This window comes from Gracilinanus agilis, chromosome 6 (assembly GCF_016433145.1).
Source record: "Gracilinanus agilis isolate LMUSP501 chromosome 6, AgileGrace, whole genome shotgun sequence".
NCBI classification, from domain to species: Eukaryota; Metazoa; Chordata; class Mammalia; order Didelphimorphia; family Didelphidae; genus Gracilinanus; species Gracilinanus agilis.
The window spans coordinates 85,807,800-85,826,109 of NC_058135.1; positions in this window are offsets into that span (position 1 = coordinate 85,807,800).

Here is an 18,310-nt window from a genome sequence, read left to right on the forward strand (position 1 = left end):
AGTTGTAATTGAATCAGTTGCCCAGGCAGTCAAAGAAAAGATAAAAATCAATGCACAACCATAAAAGAACAATGATGTAATTTATAACTAAAGAAATCTCAACTTGTTCTACTCTAAAGATAAAAAAAACCATTAAAATTCGGAAATCTTTCAGGGAAAACATATTAACCCTGATTTTAGCAATTTGAATAAAAACTTTGTTATATAAATCAACTAGGGAGACTTGAAACCACTTCCTTGAAACTACTTATATCAGCAACAAACTTCTTGCAAAAAGGGGATACAGGCAAACCAAGGATGACAACAATATAAAATATGAAAATATTTTTTAATCTTTCAGAGAAGAAGAGTGACACTATTAATGTTATTGACAAATAAATAAATATTTTTATTTAAATTTTATTTTCTATCTTATTACATATTATATTTTGTATAATAAAATATTATATGTATATTTATATATATAATATATAATGAATTTAGATCAGGAATTTGGAGTACAGCTTCAATAAGTTCACCTTAAAATTGACTTCATTCTTTTTCATATTAAATGAATTACATTTTTTTTCATATAACAGTTATCAAATTGTCAAACTTGGTCTACTCTATTTGTGGTTAGTATTAAAAAAAGTAAGATTTAAGTAAATTATTCAGTCAAATAGAGGTAGTTGTAAAATTCTTTCCTATGATCTTTGAGGATATTTTCTACAGATTCTATAATACTGATTTTCTTACTGCAAAACAGATGGCTTCATTTCTTTTGTAATGTTGAACTTCCTGAATCTCTTTCATTGATGTTAAAACATTTTCTTTTGTCCTGATTTTCTTCACAAGTTTGAAAATAGCAGTTTGACTTGAGGCAATCCATAGAAGCACTCCAAAGAAGGCTGAGAATTATCTTTGTATCATCATGATGGACTTGCTGTCTAAACAAAGCTCAGCAGCTTATGTTGGCTATATACTGTTAGAAATCAAATATTCATGTTAATATTTTCTGAGATGCTTAAACCATTTTTAGAAAAAAAAAGTTGAGAAATTATCAAAAACTGAGTTTTCAAATGAATTCTCACTTCTTTCATTGAAAAGCATGTAAAATATCAAATTAATTTTAACCTCTTTCTTAAAGCATAATTCTATATCCTGAAATCCTAGGAGTAGAATGATGTGCTTTAATGAAGATTTTAAGTATATCTTAAATGGTACACTCAAGAGGAAAATGACTATTGGTACCAGAAATTAGTTTTTTGCTTCAAGTGTACAAAAATATGGACAAAATGAACTTGTTATGACATATCAGTTCTGGATAGAGCTATACCTTTAAATTTTATTTTCTTCTAAAACTGGATTACACAGTGAAGTTGGAGTGAGAAACTCTAGAATTTAAAACCACACTTAGATGCTTAACTAGCTGGCCAAGTCATGGAACCTCAATTCCCTCAACTACAAAATGGGGATAATAGCACCTATGACCCAAAATTGTTGTGGATATAATATGTGCTAGCACAGTGCCTGGCACATAATAGATGTTTAATAAATTCTTGTTTCTTTCCTTCCACATGCTCCACAGCCCCCATGTATTATGACAGAATTCATTGAACTCTAGCAAATATGAGAGGAAAGTGCACGAATTCTTGCTAAAAAACTTGAAAATGAAAGGCATTGTTAATTAATATAATGTGCAAAGGTGGTAGGCGTCATATGTTATCAATGATGATCACTAAGTTCTCTTTAACTATTTGCACAGAATGTACTGTGTATGAGTTTTGTTGATAAATGTCTGCTATAACAATACAAATTAAAAAAATGAACCGAAGACTTTTCAGTTCTTTTCTACTTACTCTACACCTGAGAATCACAAGGATTGAAACTGGACACACACACACACACACACACACACACACACACACACACACACACAACTAGAAAGACATATGAAATGATGCAAAGTGAAATGAGCAGAACCAAAAAAGCAATATACACAGTAGCAGCAATAAAGTACAATGATCAACTGTGAATGAGTTAACTATTATTAGTAATGAAAGGATCTAGGACAAATCCAAGAAATTCACAACAAAAATGGCTATCCATCATCACAGAAGGAAGTGATAGAGTTTAAATACAGATTGAAGCATACCCATTCTTCAATTTATTTCCTCCATGAATTTTTCTCCATTGTAAACAATATGTGTCTTGTTTCACTGCATAATGAACATGGAAATATATGTATAATAAATATACAACTTACATTACCATTGCAACATGGATTGTAAAATGTCAGAAAGCTATAATTAAAACTTGTATTGGAAAAAATAACTGGAGCACATAGCGGGATACTTTTTATAACCTCCCCAGGAACAATGCTACTGTTGATTTGATTATTAATCTATGCCCAAGAGGTAGAAGATAGAATGAGATGGAGTAAAAGCAGGGTATGAGGGCAAAAGACTAATCCTTGGTCTTGGAGGTTAAGGAAGGGTCCCCTGGGATCTTGGAATCTAGAGAATTAAGTAGAGGTGAGACTTATTTGAGCTATCCTTCAATAGTCAGATCAGCACTGTCCCATGTGGAGGAAATTATCTCTTGAAAGATAGAAGATGATAAGGAAAGGAGTAATTCTTCAGAGTGAGTTTTGTCTTATACGAGTGGCCAGAATGAAGATTGAGAGATGGAAAGTAGATAATAAGTACTTTCCTCTGACTAATGGCCAGATATTAGGAGGGATCTAGTCATGGGGTAGGGGACTGGGGAGGGAATAGCAACATACTTCCTACGTTCTCAGAAAAAAAGCCAGTTTTTAATGGAATTTTATGATTTAAAAAATTGCCACTTTGTGGTGTTTCCATGATCCAAAGCAATATAATCCACTAAAGTACACACCAACAGACACACACACACACACACACACACACACACACACACACATACACATACCATAAAGAAATTTTGACCTGCAACAAGGTTCTCTCAATATCTATTTCCATTCAGCATTCTACTAATTTCCATAAGCCCAAAGTCAATAACCATAGATCTATAAGTAGTTAGTCAGTAGAAATTATTGAATGTTAAGCATGAACAAGGCGTCTTATAAAAGAATTGACTCTTGACTATTAAGAACATCCATATGTTATTTAACAGGTTGCTTTTCCTTTAGACATAATAAGTCAAACAAGTGCAAAGATTTTCAGTTGAATTAAACTTGTTTACTATGGCAAAATGCAGTGGAAGCTAACTAATAATATAATGAGATCAATATACACAATTTGTTTGTCTAATTCTCAGTGTTGCTTCTTCCTTTCTGAAAGTATCACTACCTTTTAATTCTATGATATGATACTCCTCATGTTGTTTGTTTTCAACAAATCTTTATCATTTTACAAAATGTCTATATACTCTCAATATCCAGCAAAATGTATTCTTATATAAACATATACTAACATAAGTAAAATATTTTTGCTGCAAAGAATCTTATAATCTAGAAGGAGACATGCAAATAATTTCCCCAAGAGGGTTATGATCCTAGATTTATATATTGACAATGGAGATAATAATCAGTTCTGGATTATGAAAGAGGGTCAAAAAATGTTTTACGGAAAAGGTGACATTTTACATCAGTATCATTGGATATAAAGAATTTCAACATAAGGAGATGGAAAATGAAAGTTATTCCAAGAGAAAAATTAATGTAACTAACCTAGTAGAGGAGAGGTGAAGAACTTGTTTTTCTGTAATATTTCTCCAATGACTGGTAGGAGACTCATTATGGAAATCCTAGAAAACAAATCAAGAAATATAGACTTTATTTAAGTGTCTATATCCCACATTAAAAATAAAAGTATTACATATTTGAGCAAAGAGATGAGTTGTGAATTTGAATGACTAACCTGCTTTCTTTTCTTCCTCAAAATACAAGAGTAATGATTAAAATTTTATATTATTAACTCCAAATTGATTGGGGTTAAGTGTACAAAGAATAAAAATGAGAAACACATGTTGTATTGTGCTATAAGAAATTATGAATTGATGGATTTCTTTAAGAACTGGAAAGAACTTCATGAACTGATGTGGAATGAAATAAGCAGAACCAGGAGATCATTATATGCAGAAACTGTAATATTGTGGTATGATCAAAGGTAATTGACTTTGCTACTAATAGCAATGCAATGATCCAGGACAATTCTGTAGGACTTATGAGAAAGAATACTATCCACACCTAGAAAAAGAACTGTGGGAGTAGAAATGCAGAAGAAAAGATATGATTTATCACTTGTTTACATGGGTATGTGATTTGGGGCTTGGGGTTTAAAGAATTATTCTTTTACAAAAATGAATAATATGGAAATGGGTTTGAGTGATTATATATACTTACATATAAGTAACATATGTGTTATATGTAACACATATGTATGCACAACCCCATGGAATTACTTGTCAATTCTGGGAAGGGGGAGGGATGAAGGCAGGGAGAAAACATGAATAATAGAATCACGGAAAAAATTTAAATAGAAAAAATGTAAAAGAAAAAAAGAAATTAAAAAAGAAAGAAACACAAGTTGTTGATGTGAACTTGATAAAAATATACTACCCACTAATAATATGAAACAAAATTTTTTACTTGCAGGGTTATGAAGAACTAGATAAATGTCATCATTTGGTAGATCATAAAATTAGTATACTATTTTTCAAAGGAATCTGGAATTATCATCAGAGGTAACAAAAATAACTATAGACTTTGACCTAATAATTCCATCACTGAGAAAACTTCACTTAGCGTTTTATTTGATAACAAACAAGAAATCCATCTGTTCAAGTATTTTATAATAACGTTTCTTATTATTGCAAAACAAACAAACAAAAACTACAAGCAAAGAGAATGCCCTAATATTGATCAATGGCTAAATAATGTGAAAAAAATTTTGTTTCATATTATTAGTGGATAGTACATACTCTGAAAAGTATGAGAATTAATGATTATGTAAAGACATTTAGCAGGTAATGCAGAATGAAAAGTGCAAAGCCAGAAAACTACAAGAAACTGAGAAAAACATGAAATTTTAATGAATGAAAAGTAAAGTTGATGCAGAATGATAGATAATGAATGAAAGCACATAATAGTTTATGGTATTTCATTTAATTCATTCATCAAGATATTTAAAAAGTTGCAAAAAGTTTCCATTTTGTATTGATAATGAATTTAATAAATAATTTTAAAAAGTAGTTTGAATGTGATAAAAGGAAAGAGGTACAACCAAAATTTGAAAAGCAAAATGGTCAAGAATAATTTTGTCATGTAGACACGCATGCTTGAAAGCAAAGAAAAGTGATTGAAGAGTGAGAGATGATATATTTAAGGGTTAAGTAACAGATATTTAAGTAACAAGTCAGGAAATGGAATGGAACACACAAGTAGCGAGATGAGTCTTAGTAGGGAGGAAATTAAAGAAGTTCCTTTTAGTCAGTGAGCAAATAATAAATAACTAAACTCCATCTATGTGTCTGTCTCTGCCTTAAGGGTTAGGAATACAAAGAAAGACTAAGGATAGTACCTACTCTCAAGTTACTCATAGTCTAACTGGGGAGTCAACATGCAACAACTTGTACAAACTCTTTATAGGATAAATTAGAAAGAATCAACAGGGAGAAGGCACTAGCACTAAACTAATTCAAGGAAGTCTTCCTCTAGACGATGGGTTTTTAGGTGGGAATCGAAGGAACCTAGGGACATCAAAGCAAACATGCTGGGCATAAGGAGGACTACTGATGGCAATGCCTGCAATCTGGAAGCATTGAGTGGTTTGATCCAGGAACAATGAGGAGATCAGTGTAGCTGCATCACCAAGTTAAGAGGGAGAGGGAGGTAATCAATTTCAAAGACAAACCTTGATTCCAGGGAATGAATAAAAATATACACTACGTATCTCATAAAGAGAGGTAATGGTCTCAAGACGTAGGAAAATGCATATTTTGACATAATATTTGTAGAAAGCTTTTTAAAAACAATGCATATTTATTAAAAGCGTTTTGTTTTTCATCCTTTATCTTTCTTTCTCCCTTACTGCTGCTTGCTTTGTCTCTGTCTGTCTCTGTCTGTCTGTCTGTCTGTCTCTCTCTCTTTCTCCCAATGGGGGAAGGAGGCAGAAGAAAGAAAAATAAATGTTTAAGTGATGAGAATTTTCAAATTCTAAGAGAAAAAAAAGTTTAGATTTCAGTACTCTGGCAAACCCTCTGCTTCAACCAAACATATCTACTTATTTTAGAATATGTCATTTTCATTCCATACTTGTCCCATGGCCTTCTATGCACCCAACTCTGTATCAATCTTTGAATTCATTCAATTATTCCTATTTTGCTACCTTCCTTGACTGACTCTCTCTCTCTCTCTCTCTCTGTCTGTCTCTCTCTCTCTCTCTCTCTCTCTCTGTCTCTGTCTCTCTCTCTCTCTCTCTCTCTCTCTCTCTCTCTCTCTCTCTCTCCTCTTTCTTTTTTCCTTCTCCTATGAATTCAGATTTTACTATACTAAGGAAGATCTTAGTTCAAATTTAGTCTTAGATACTTACTAGCTGTGCTACCCTGGGTAATTTGTACAACCTCTCTTAAAGATCCTCATCTTTTAAATGGAGATAATAATGGCATGTTTTCTAGAGCTATAGTTAAGAAATGAGAAAAAATACTTGTAAAATGCTTAGCATGGTGCTTGGCATATAGTAAAAGTGATAAAATTCAGTGATGATCATGGATGCATGTTTTCATACTCATATTGTAATATATATTTACATATGCACAGAAAGAGACATGTATTATGTATTTATCAGTTTCCTGAGAGACAAAATAAACAATGTTTTACTTATTTCCTAAATTAAAGGAATTGTGGCTATAGTAGTAGAAATATTAATTTAATAGTTGTTTACTGTTTTTACATTGAGGTTAGAGATATTATAATGCTCTGAGAAATCACATTAAAATAATTTTTGATCTACACCAAACAGCCAAGGCTCTCTCACCTACAAGCCAATTTCATGAATAAGGAACATTCTCAGTTGTCCCTGTTGATTCATTTCAGTATTTAGGATTTAGTGGAATGCAGAAATAAATCCCTCTATTAATCAAGAGAATCTGTCCCAATGACATAATTCTTTGTCAGCAACTTCATAACCAAAGGAAGAAATGATGTAGAAAGCTTAGGCATGCATTCCAAAATGTCAGTAGAGAAATTTTCTCTACTAAAAACAAAATCATTGAATACTGTCTCAAATAATGTCAAAAATGTCATTAGTTATGAAATATATATTTTGGAGTCTGCTATATCCTTTATATAATATGACTTATAATCACACAAGACAGCACATATCTTATCCAGTTCTTTTGTGACAAAGACAATCTGTTGTTATCACCTGCCAAAATATTTTCACTCTGAAGTTGTCACTTCCATTCCATATTCAAAATTAATTAAATTTTTATTAGCCACCTAATATATGCAAAATGCAAAGATTCAATAATAAAAAATAATTTAAGCTTACAACACCTCTAACTTTACAAAGTATTTTCTTCAACCTAGTGAGTGAGGTAAAGAAGATATTGTGATCATTTTAAAGATAAGTGAAATTGGGTTAAAATCATTGTTACTTCCCAAAGAAAATGTGGATTTCAGTATCAGAACAAGGACTTCTCATCATGGAATTTATAGCTAGAAAAGACTTTACAAATAAGGAAGCTGAGCTTTAGTCATTTCTCAAGATCATCATAAGTAGTAAATAGCATATTCAGGAATGAAGTTCAGAATCACTGCTTCTAGATACAGTTCTCCTGTTCTTTCTCTCTTTTCCAACCTCTGTCTCTCCCTCTTTCTTTCTGCTTCTATATCTCTGTCTCTTTATCTTATCATACTTCTGTCCCTTTCCATCTCCCTTTTCTCCTTTCCTTTGTATCTTGCTGTTTGACTAATGCATTTTTTTCCAATTACATCTATCACTACTCCCTATCATCCATGCCTTTTCTCTGCAATAATATCTTGCTTTAAAAACAGTTAAACAAAAATAGTTGATGACCTTAAATAATACATTATGTTTCATTCTATCCCTAGAATACATGTAAAATAGCACTTCTCTGTAAAGATAAAAGAAGGAAGAGTATGCAGGCTTTCCTGATGTGGAATATTCAGTAACAACATTGGTCAATGCCATTTACCAGACTTCAGTTGTCTTTTAGCATTTTCTTCATTTACCTTATTTTGACCATTGTGTCTATTGTTTTCCTGGACTGGCATATTATATCAACTTGTATGTGTCATAATTTTATTATTTCCTCATGCCAATTATTCCATATGGAGCAATGATATCCTCTTTCATTCAACATTATAATGCTATAATTTGTTGTCATTCCTCAATGACACTTTTTTCCTATCACAAAAAATGATGGTATGATTAACCTCTACTTTTTTTTAATAATTCATCTCTTTGTGATCTATACGCCCCAAATTAAGATACTTGGGATAAGAGCATGTACATTTTAGTTCCCTTCTCAAATAACTCTATATTATTTCCCAGAACAGTTGGACTAATTCTCTGGTCTAGCAATAATGCATTAATGTATGTCTATTATTCCAAAGTCATTCGAATAGTAAGCATAAGGTAAAATAACCAATATTTTGCCTATGAAGTGAAAATTAGAATTTTTTTCCTTTACATTAGTGAAATGGGGCAATTATTAAATATATTTGTTGATTATGTTTTCTTCTTTTGAAGACTATGTGGATTTATGACAGGATGATTCATGAAAGTTTACATCTTAAAGTCAGTGACCTCAAACACATGAAAAGAGTAAAAAGTGAATTAAATTATGTAGAAGAACTAAAATAAATTCCCTCAAAGTAATTTGTACCTAATTCTCTTTAAAGGAAGGTTCATTTATTTGCTCCCCACCTAAATGTCCTACCTACTTTACAACAATTTCTAGTCCTCAGGTAAGTGTCTTATTGGAAGCAACTCCCATAGTTCTAGAAATCAAAGAGGGTTTGGAGTAAGAGTAGCTGGTTGGTCCATCCTAAAAGGCCTTCTTCAAACTCCAAACTTCAACCTTCTCTCTCTCTCTCTCTCTGTCTCTCTGTCTCTCTGTCTCTCTCTGTCTGTCTCTCTTTTTCTCTCTCTCTCTCCTCTCTCTTTCGTTTTCTCTCTTTGATATTGACTCATTTTGCATAGAGTGTGAATCATGTGCTCTCTCACTCTCTCTCCACCTCATTATATTCCCACCTTCTAAATCATTCTATATTCTTCAAAGGGAAGTTTCTACAGTTGTGTAGAATAAGAGCAGTTGGAAGTGATCATGTAATAAATTAGCAGAATATTTTGGTAGCAATTCAATCAGAATTTTCCATATTCCAAAAAGTAAAAGTCCAGAGATAAGAGGGGACTATGAAGGGAAATAGGAAGAAGAACAAAGAATGAAGAAATAAGTAAATTAAGATAAATACAAAACATAATGAAGATTTGTTATAGCAAAAGGGAATTGCAGGATAAAACTGAAAAAAAAAGAAGCATATCAGTCACCATTCAAGAGGAAGAGCCAAAAGAATGACTAAAAGGAAACCTTATTTAAAACCAATGGGAATAGAGAAACACAGGAAGCTTTTCTAATAAAATCAAGAATGAATAATAGTGACCACAATTATGTAGTATAGTGCTACAAATACCAGTTAAAGCAGTGATAAGACACAGAAATAGACAAAGATAGGGATTCATATAAGGTAAACGTTTGTATATTATATAATATTGTTTATTTGTATATACAAGCACATATGTATGTATACATATATATGCATATATATTCAAAGGATAAAATGATTTTCTTTTGGAAACACAGAAAGTCAATGAAAAAGTAGTTGATATAATAGCTTTAGCAAATAGCGGTACTGTTTTTATATGATTAACTTTTCTACTTTTTAGAAACAAAAGGAGAAATATATAATGGAAAAATTGCTTTGAAAAGTATTCTAATTTGTTATAAATATAAGTTAACTTATCAAGCTAGATACTGAGTATATGTAAAATACAAATAATTACAAAAATAGAGTCTTGAATAATTTGAGAACTAATCATTGTTCATGCTCATTCTATAGCAAAATAAAATAAATTAATTCATTTACAGATTTAGTTTATAGTTCTGTTTTACAGAGCTAACCTAAAGTTTGATGTAAAATAGAAATATAAATAAGATTTAATCTTATCTAGCTCCCAGACTTATTAGGAAATGTTTCAGTGTTGCTCTAATATAGATAATGATGGCTCTTGATTTTGATTTAAGCTTTGGCTCATTTTTTTAATGTAATGGTAGTTTTTATGCTTTTATTTAACATACATACTGAATTTTGTCAAAACTTTTCTATCTTTGATATAATTATATAGCTTTTGTTATTTTTGTTACTTATAGAATGAATCATGTTAATCCCCCCTGCCACTCAATGTTAAAGCATCCTTGTAACTAAGATATGAATTCAACTTAGTCACACTAACAATTTTGTTTATTAATTTCTGTAGTCTTGACACTAGAAAAAGTAATTTTAACATTTAACATTATCATCCATTAGTTATATTGGTCTAGGATTATCTTTTTTGTGCTTTATTCTTCCTTGTTTTGTATATTAGGATTCTATTTGTTCAGTAAAGGGAAACAAACATCGTATTTTATGTTCTGTTATTTAAAACAATCTGAATGATATATAAATAAGTCTTAAAATATTGATTTGTCCCCAGTCTCGAAATGCTTACTCTATTCCATACTATCTTGAACAGTGAGTGGGCAGCTAATGAGCACACATTCTATTCTATCTATTCAGAAAATATCTAACCAATATTGGACCACTAATCCTGGTCATTCTTTGGATTTTGTCCCTATCTCACCATCAACACTAGTCAATTTACCATCTACATTGGTATCGTCTACCAGGCCTTCTCTTATACCCATCCAACCTGATTTTCATCCCTGAATAAGTAAAGTAGATGAAGTAATATTGGTATACCACCACTGGCTCTATAAAGGTCAGGCCAAGTAATTGCCCTGTGGATTAGGTCATAATCTGTGATTTCACAAATATTCCATTCCTTGGTCATCACTCAAATATATGTGTTTTTCTCCTTCATTTAATATAAAGTATTTAGGACCAGGCACTATCTTATTTATTTATTTGCATCTCTAGTACTCATTATGTGAGCTTGGCACATAATAAGTATTTAATACATTTTTCATTCCTTCCATTCTTCATTCATCCATCTATACTAGAATATTTGGGAAAAAGAAAGGAAAGAAATTGATTCATGTATATATATATATATGTACATACATATATACATATGTGTATATATATATATTGCTCATTTTCATCTTCTGAGATTGGATTACTTGGGATTTAAATTTTCTGGATTTTTAAATATTGATATTTTATATTTTTTGTAGTTAACTTTTTTCTTTTAAAATCTTCGTACTTTCTAGGATATAACTAGACCAAAAAAGATGCTTGTAATCTTCTTTATTTCCTCTATTCATTTGAATTCCCCACACATTCATTTTCTGTTTATTTTGACCATCTGATTTTCTTTTCTCTTTTATGATCAAAGTAGCTAATGGCTTATTGATTTTGTTGTTCTTTGAAAAAGTAACTGTTTTTCAAGTCTTTTTTTCCAATGTGTCTTTTTGCCTCCTGACTTTCTTTTTCTTTTTTTTCTTCTTTATAGCATTTGGAATTTGTTAATATTATAGTTTTTATTGTATTATCAATTCATTAAGTATCTATTCTTTTATTATATACAGTTTCAAAAATATAAATATTTCTCTGAGGGCTACTGGAACTATTTTCCATAAATATTGATATGTTGGCTCAATGTTTTTCATTCTTTTAAAATATTTATAATGTTTATGATTCATTTCTAGACTCACTCATAATTTCAGAGGACTATTATTACATATCTTTTATCCATATTTCCTTTGTTAATTACTATATTTGTTGTTTTATGTATGAAAAAGTTACAATTAATATTTTGAATTGAGGTTTCCAGAATGCTCTTCCTTCTTTGGAAAGAATCATCCCTCATTCTCCCCTGCTGTAGCCAAGTACTCAGTAATCTCCCCTCTCTCACATTATTTCTCTGGAGGAAATACAGAAACAGTTTCTACTCAGGAGCCTAGGTTAAAAAAAAAAAAGATTGTGTTTTCATATACTAGTTACCCTCCCATCCTCATCTGTTTACTCAAAATAGCCTTATTTGGAGGTCCATTCTGATAAAAGGTTTCTCTTATTAAGTAATATTGGGTTTATATCTAAAAATTATTCATTCAATTATTACCTTCATTTATTCAACTTTGTTGGCCTTTATTTTTCCACATATGTTCTCACTTTATGATCTAAATGTGACTCAAATAATATGAAAAAAATCATTAAAAGACTTTCCTAGTTCAAAGTATATGCACGCTTCAATTTTTTATTGCTTTTGTTTGAATATTTTACATGCCACATGCCCCATTAACCCCTCATTGGTTTATTTGAAATGAAGTCTAAAAATTATCCTTCTTGCTGAAAATATATATTTGGGACTCATTATTAAGTTCAATTTTATCCCATATAGCACCTTAATGGACAAAGCAAATGCCTTTGTTTATCAGAATTAAAACAATCAGTTTTTTCTTTGATATTTAACAAGTTAATAGTCATATAAGTTCAACTGCTTTTCCAAATTATTGGAAGGATTTATTCCTGACTAAATGTGTTATAGGTTATTTAATGATTAAGTATTGAGGCTTGACCAAATTTTGAGTTGAATTACATTTGGAGATTTTATTGGTCTCTTGTTGATTCTTTTAATTTGGTCTTAGCTTCTACTTCCAAATTTAAAGTTAATTCTGTTATATGACTTCTAAAGTCTTGTTTTTAGAAATTTCATACTTTTATTTATGTCTGAAAAATTTGTGATTTGTTGTATTATTTCCAGGCATTTTATTATTTTGTTTTATTTTTATTAGCTTTGAAGAATTTATGTGCTTTCCCAATATTGTCTTTTGTGGGTTAATTAATTTTTCCTCCACCTTGACATTTTATTCCAAATTCTTCTTTTTTCTATCTTTTTCCTAAAAATTCTATTTCCTTATGTGCCTTTTTGCATTATAATTTAGAAGCGTCTTTTTGCATCCTAATTTCTATACATAGTTCTTTATTTTGATTCTTTTAATGTTCACTTGAATTATTTTGTAGATTCTCATAGTCATGCCATTATATTTCTGGGTGTCTCATAATAATTGTTCTGTTCCTCAAACTTCAGCTTCCTTATAGTTGTTGTCTCCTCTGTATATTAATATAAAGCTCCTTGAGAGCAAGGAATCCCTTTTTTATTTTTATTTATTTTTTTATTCCCAGTATTTAACACAATGCCTGGCACATGGTGAGTTCTTTTTTTTTTTTTAAACCCTTGTACTTCGGTGTATTGTCTCATAGGTGGAAGAGTGGTAAGGGTGGGCAATGGGGGTCAAGTGGCTTGCCCAGGGTCACATAGCCGGGAAGTGGCTGAGGCCGGGTTTGAACCCAGGACCTCCTGTCTCTAGGCCTGACTCTCACTCCACTGAGCCACCCAGCTGCCCCCAGGTGAGTTCTTAATAATAATTTATTTCCTTCCAGCAGCATTTTCCCTTTTTATCAATTTTTGTTTTGGTTAATTGTTTTTTTTTTCATATATTATCATTCAGTCATTATATTTGATTATTTTCTTGAGTATTGATCTACTTTTGCATTTGAAATTTTAAAAAATCTTTCTATGGGCTTTCTTTGATGATTTTCCTGTGATTTGTTTCTTTTCCTCACCCATCCTTCACTCCTTTTGCTTTGTTTTAATTCTTTTAGCATATTCCTTTATATTTTGAGATTACTAAGAATAGTTAGGCTTGGGTAAAACCTATTGATTATTTTCCCAAAATTTAACCTATCTTCTCTTTCAGTTAATATGGAATTGACCCAAATATACCAGACACCTCCCCTTTTTAAGCCAATTATTTTCAGTATCAGTAACATAACAAGATCAATCATTCCAAGGGGAAATTGAGAAAGCATGACAGACAATCTGACAGCCATATGGACTTTGGGATGCAAGATCCAGAGTACAGATGAAAGCAAGATACAGAAAGAAGAACCTGGAACAGATATGATGTAAAATACTATTACTAGAAAAAATATTTTGTTTTTTTATCTCTGAAATTACACTGGAAACACTGCAGGAAGTTGTTTTTTTGTTGCTTTTACATTTCATTTGATACATTTGAGTTTTCAAATAATAAGAAAATTCTGGTTATAGATGTTACATCTATTGACCATATTGTTATTGTTCAGTTGCTTTTAGTCTTATCTTATTATGTTGCCTCATTTAAGATTTTTCTTGCAGAGATATTGAAGTGGTTTACCAATTCCTTTTCTAACTCTTTTTACCAATGAAGAAACTGAAGCAAAGAGGTTTAGGTGACTTGAAAGAGTAACACAGTAAATGTCTAAGGCAGTATTCAAATTCAGGAAGATGAGTCTTCCCAATTCCAGGTTTGGCATTCCACCTATCCACTATACCACCTATCTCTTCCAATTAACTCTCTTGTCAGGACTCCAAATCCAATTCTTTTTCCTTTGTACCACAGGCATCTTCACTCTTAGAACAATGCCTTTTTTTAAACATGTATTAATATTTATTTTTTAGAAGTTAACATGGTTACATAATTCATGATCTTACTTTCCCCTTCACCCCCCAAGCACCCTCCACCATGGCTGATGCGTATTTCCACTGGTTTTAACATGTGTCATTGATCAAGATCTATTTCCAAATTGTTGATAGTTGCATTGCTATGGTAGTTTGGAGTCTACATCCCCAATCATGTCCGCCTCAACCCATGTGTTCAAGTAGTTGTTTTTCTTCTGTTTCCACTCCTGTAGTTCTTCCTCCAAATGTGGGTAGGGTTCTTTTCCATAATTCCCTCAGAATTGTCCTGGGTCATTGCATTGCTGCTAGTACAGAAGTCCATTACATTCGATTTTACCACTGTGCATTGGTCTCTGTGTACAGTGTTCTTCTGGCTCTGCTCCTTTCACTCTGCATCAATTCCTGGAGGTCTTTCCAGTTCACATGGAATTCCTCCAGTTTATTATTCCATTGACCACAATAGTATTCCATCACCAGCATATACCACAATTTGTTCAGCCATTCCCCAATTGAGGGACATACCCTCATTTTCCAGTTTTTTGCCACCACAAAAAGCTCAGCTATAAATATTTTCGTACAAGTCTGTTTATCTATGTTCCCTTTTGGGGTAAAAACCAAACAATAGTATGGCTGGATAAAAAGGGCAGGCATTCTTTTATAGCCCTTTGACCATGGTTCCAAATTGCCAGCCAGAATGGATGGATCAGTTCACAACTCCACCAGCAATGCATTAATGTCCCAATTTTGCCACATCTCCTCCAACATTCATTACTCTCCCCTTCTTTCATTTTAGCCAATCTGCTAGGTGTGAGGTGATACCTCAGAGTTGTTTTGATTTGCATTTCTCTAATTATTAGAGATTTAGAACACTTTCTCATGTGCTTATTGATACTTTTGATTTCTTTACCTGAAAATTGCCTATTCATGTCACTTACCCATTGAAAAATTGGAGAATGGATTGATTTTTTTATACAATTGGTTTAACTCCTTGTATGTTTGAGTAATTAGACCCCTGTTTGAGTTTTTTGTTATAAAGATTTTTTTTCCCAATTTGTTGTTTCCCTTCTGATTTTGCCTACATTGTTTTTGTTGGTACAAAAGCATTTTAGTTTGATACAATCAAAATCATTTATTTTACATTTTGTAATTTTCTCTAATTATTGCTTGGTTTTAAAATTTTTCTCAGAGATCCAACAAGTAAACTATTCTTTTTTCACTTAACTTATTTATAGTTTCCCTCTTTATATTCAAGTCATTCACCCATTCTGGATTTATCTTGGTGTAGGGTGTGAGACATTGATCTAAACCTAATCTCTCCTAATTGTTTTCCAAATTTCCCAAAAGTTTTTGTCAAATAGTGGATTTTTGTCCCAAAATTTGGGCTCTTTTGGTTTATCATACACTGTCTTGCTGATGTCACTGATCCTCCCTTCTGTCTCTTAGCCAGTACCATACCATTTTGATGACTGCTGCTTTACAGTACAGATTAATATCTGGTACTACTAGGTCCCCTACCTTCACATTTTTTTTCATTATTTCCCTTGATATTCTTGATCTTTTGTTAATTCCATATGAACTTTGTTATAGTTTTTCCTAATTCAGTAAAAAAGGTTTTTTAGTAGTTTGATAGGTATGGCACTAAATAAGTGAATTAATTTGGGTAGAATGGAAATTTTTATTATGTTAGCTCGTCCTACCCATGAGCAATCAGTGTTTTTCCAATTGTTTAGATCTACTTTTAATTGTTTAGAAAGTGTTTTGAAGTTGTTTTCATATAATTCCTGTGTTTGTTTTGGTAGATAGATTCCTAAGTATTTTATATTTTCTAGGGTGATTTTAAATGGTGTTTCTCTTTCTACCTCTTGCTGCTCTAATGTGTTGGAAATATATAAAATGCTGATGATTTATGTGCATTTATTTTGTATCCTGTAACTTTGCTAAAGTTGTTGAATATTCCTACAAGCTTCTTAGTTTATTCTCTAGGATTTTTTAAGTAGACCATCATATCATCTGCAAAGAGTGATAGCTCCTCCTTGCCTATTTTGATACCTTCAATTTCTTTTCCTTCTCTAATTGCTACTGCTAGTGTTTATAGTACTATGTTGAATAATAGAGGCAATAATGGGCATCCTTGTTTCACTCCTGACCTTATTGGGAAGGTTTCTAATTTACCCCATTGCATATGATGCTTGTTGATGGTTTTAGGAATATACTGTTTATTAATTTTAGGAAAGGTCCTTCTATTCCTATACTTTTCAGAGTTTTCAACAGGAATGGATGCTGTATTTTGTCAAAGGTTTTTTCAGCATCTATTGAGATAATTATGTGATTTTTCTTTGTTAGATTATTGATATGGTCCATTATGTGAATGGCTTTCCTGATGTTGAACCATCCTTGTATTCCTGGTATAAATCCCACCTGATCATGGTGGATGATCTTCTTGATCACTTGCTGGAGTCTCTTTGCTAGTATTCGATTTAAGACTTTTGCATCTATGTTCATTAGGGAGATTCTCTGTTTTTGATCTACCTGGCTTTGGAATCAGTACCATATTTGTGTCATAAAAAGAATTTGGTAGGACTCCTTCTTTGCTTATTATATCAAATAATTTGTATATTATTGGGATTAGTTGCTCTTTGAATGTCTGATAGAATTCACTTGTGAATCCATCAGGCCCTGGAGATTTTTGCTTAGGGAGTTCTTTAATGGCTTGTTCAATTTCTATTTCTGATATAGGATTTATTTAGGTATTCTATTTCTTCTGCTGTTAATCTAGGCAATTTGTATTTTTGTAAACATTCATCCATATCTCTTATATTGCTATATTTATTGCCATATAATTGGGCAAAATAGTTTTTAATGATTGCCTTAATTTCCCCTTCATTAGAGGTGAGGTATCCCCTTTCATCATTGTTACTGTCATTTTGGTTTTCTTCTTTCCTTTTTATTAGATTGAGCAGTACTTTGTCTATTTTATCTGTTTTTTCAAAATACCAGCTTCTAGTCTTATTTATTAATTCAATAGTTCTTTTACTTTCAATTTTATTAATTTCTCCCTTGATTTATAGTATTTCTAATTTATTTTTCATCTAGGGATTTTTAATTTGCTCTCTTTCTAATTTTTTAAGTTGCATGCCTAATTCATTAATCTCTGCCCTTCCTAATTTGTTAATATATGCACTCAAGGATATAAATTTCCCCCTGAGTACTCCTTTGGCTGCATCCCACAGAGTTTGGTAGGACATTTCATCATTGTCATTCTCTTCACTGAAATTGCAGATTTTTTCTATGATTTCTTCTGTGACTAGCTGGTTTTGGAGAATCATATTATTTAATTTCCAATTAGTTTTTGATTTGCCTGTCTGGGTGCCCTTACTAATTATTATTTTTATTGCATTATGATCTGAGAAGGTTACATTTATTATTTCTTCTCTTTTGCATTTGTTTGCAATATTTCTATGCCCTATTACATGGTCAGTCTTTGTGAATGTACCATGTGCAGCTGAAAAGAAGGTTTATTCCTTTTTGTTCCTATTTATTTTTCTCCATATATATTAAATCTATTTTTTCTAGGAATTCATTCATCTCTCTTACCTCTT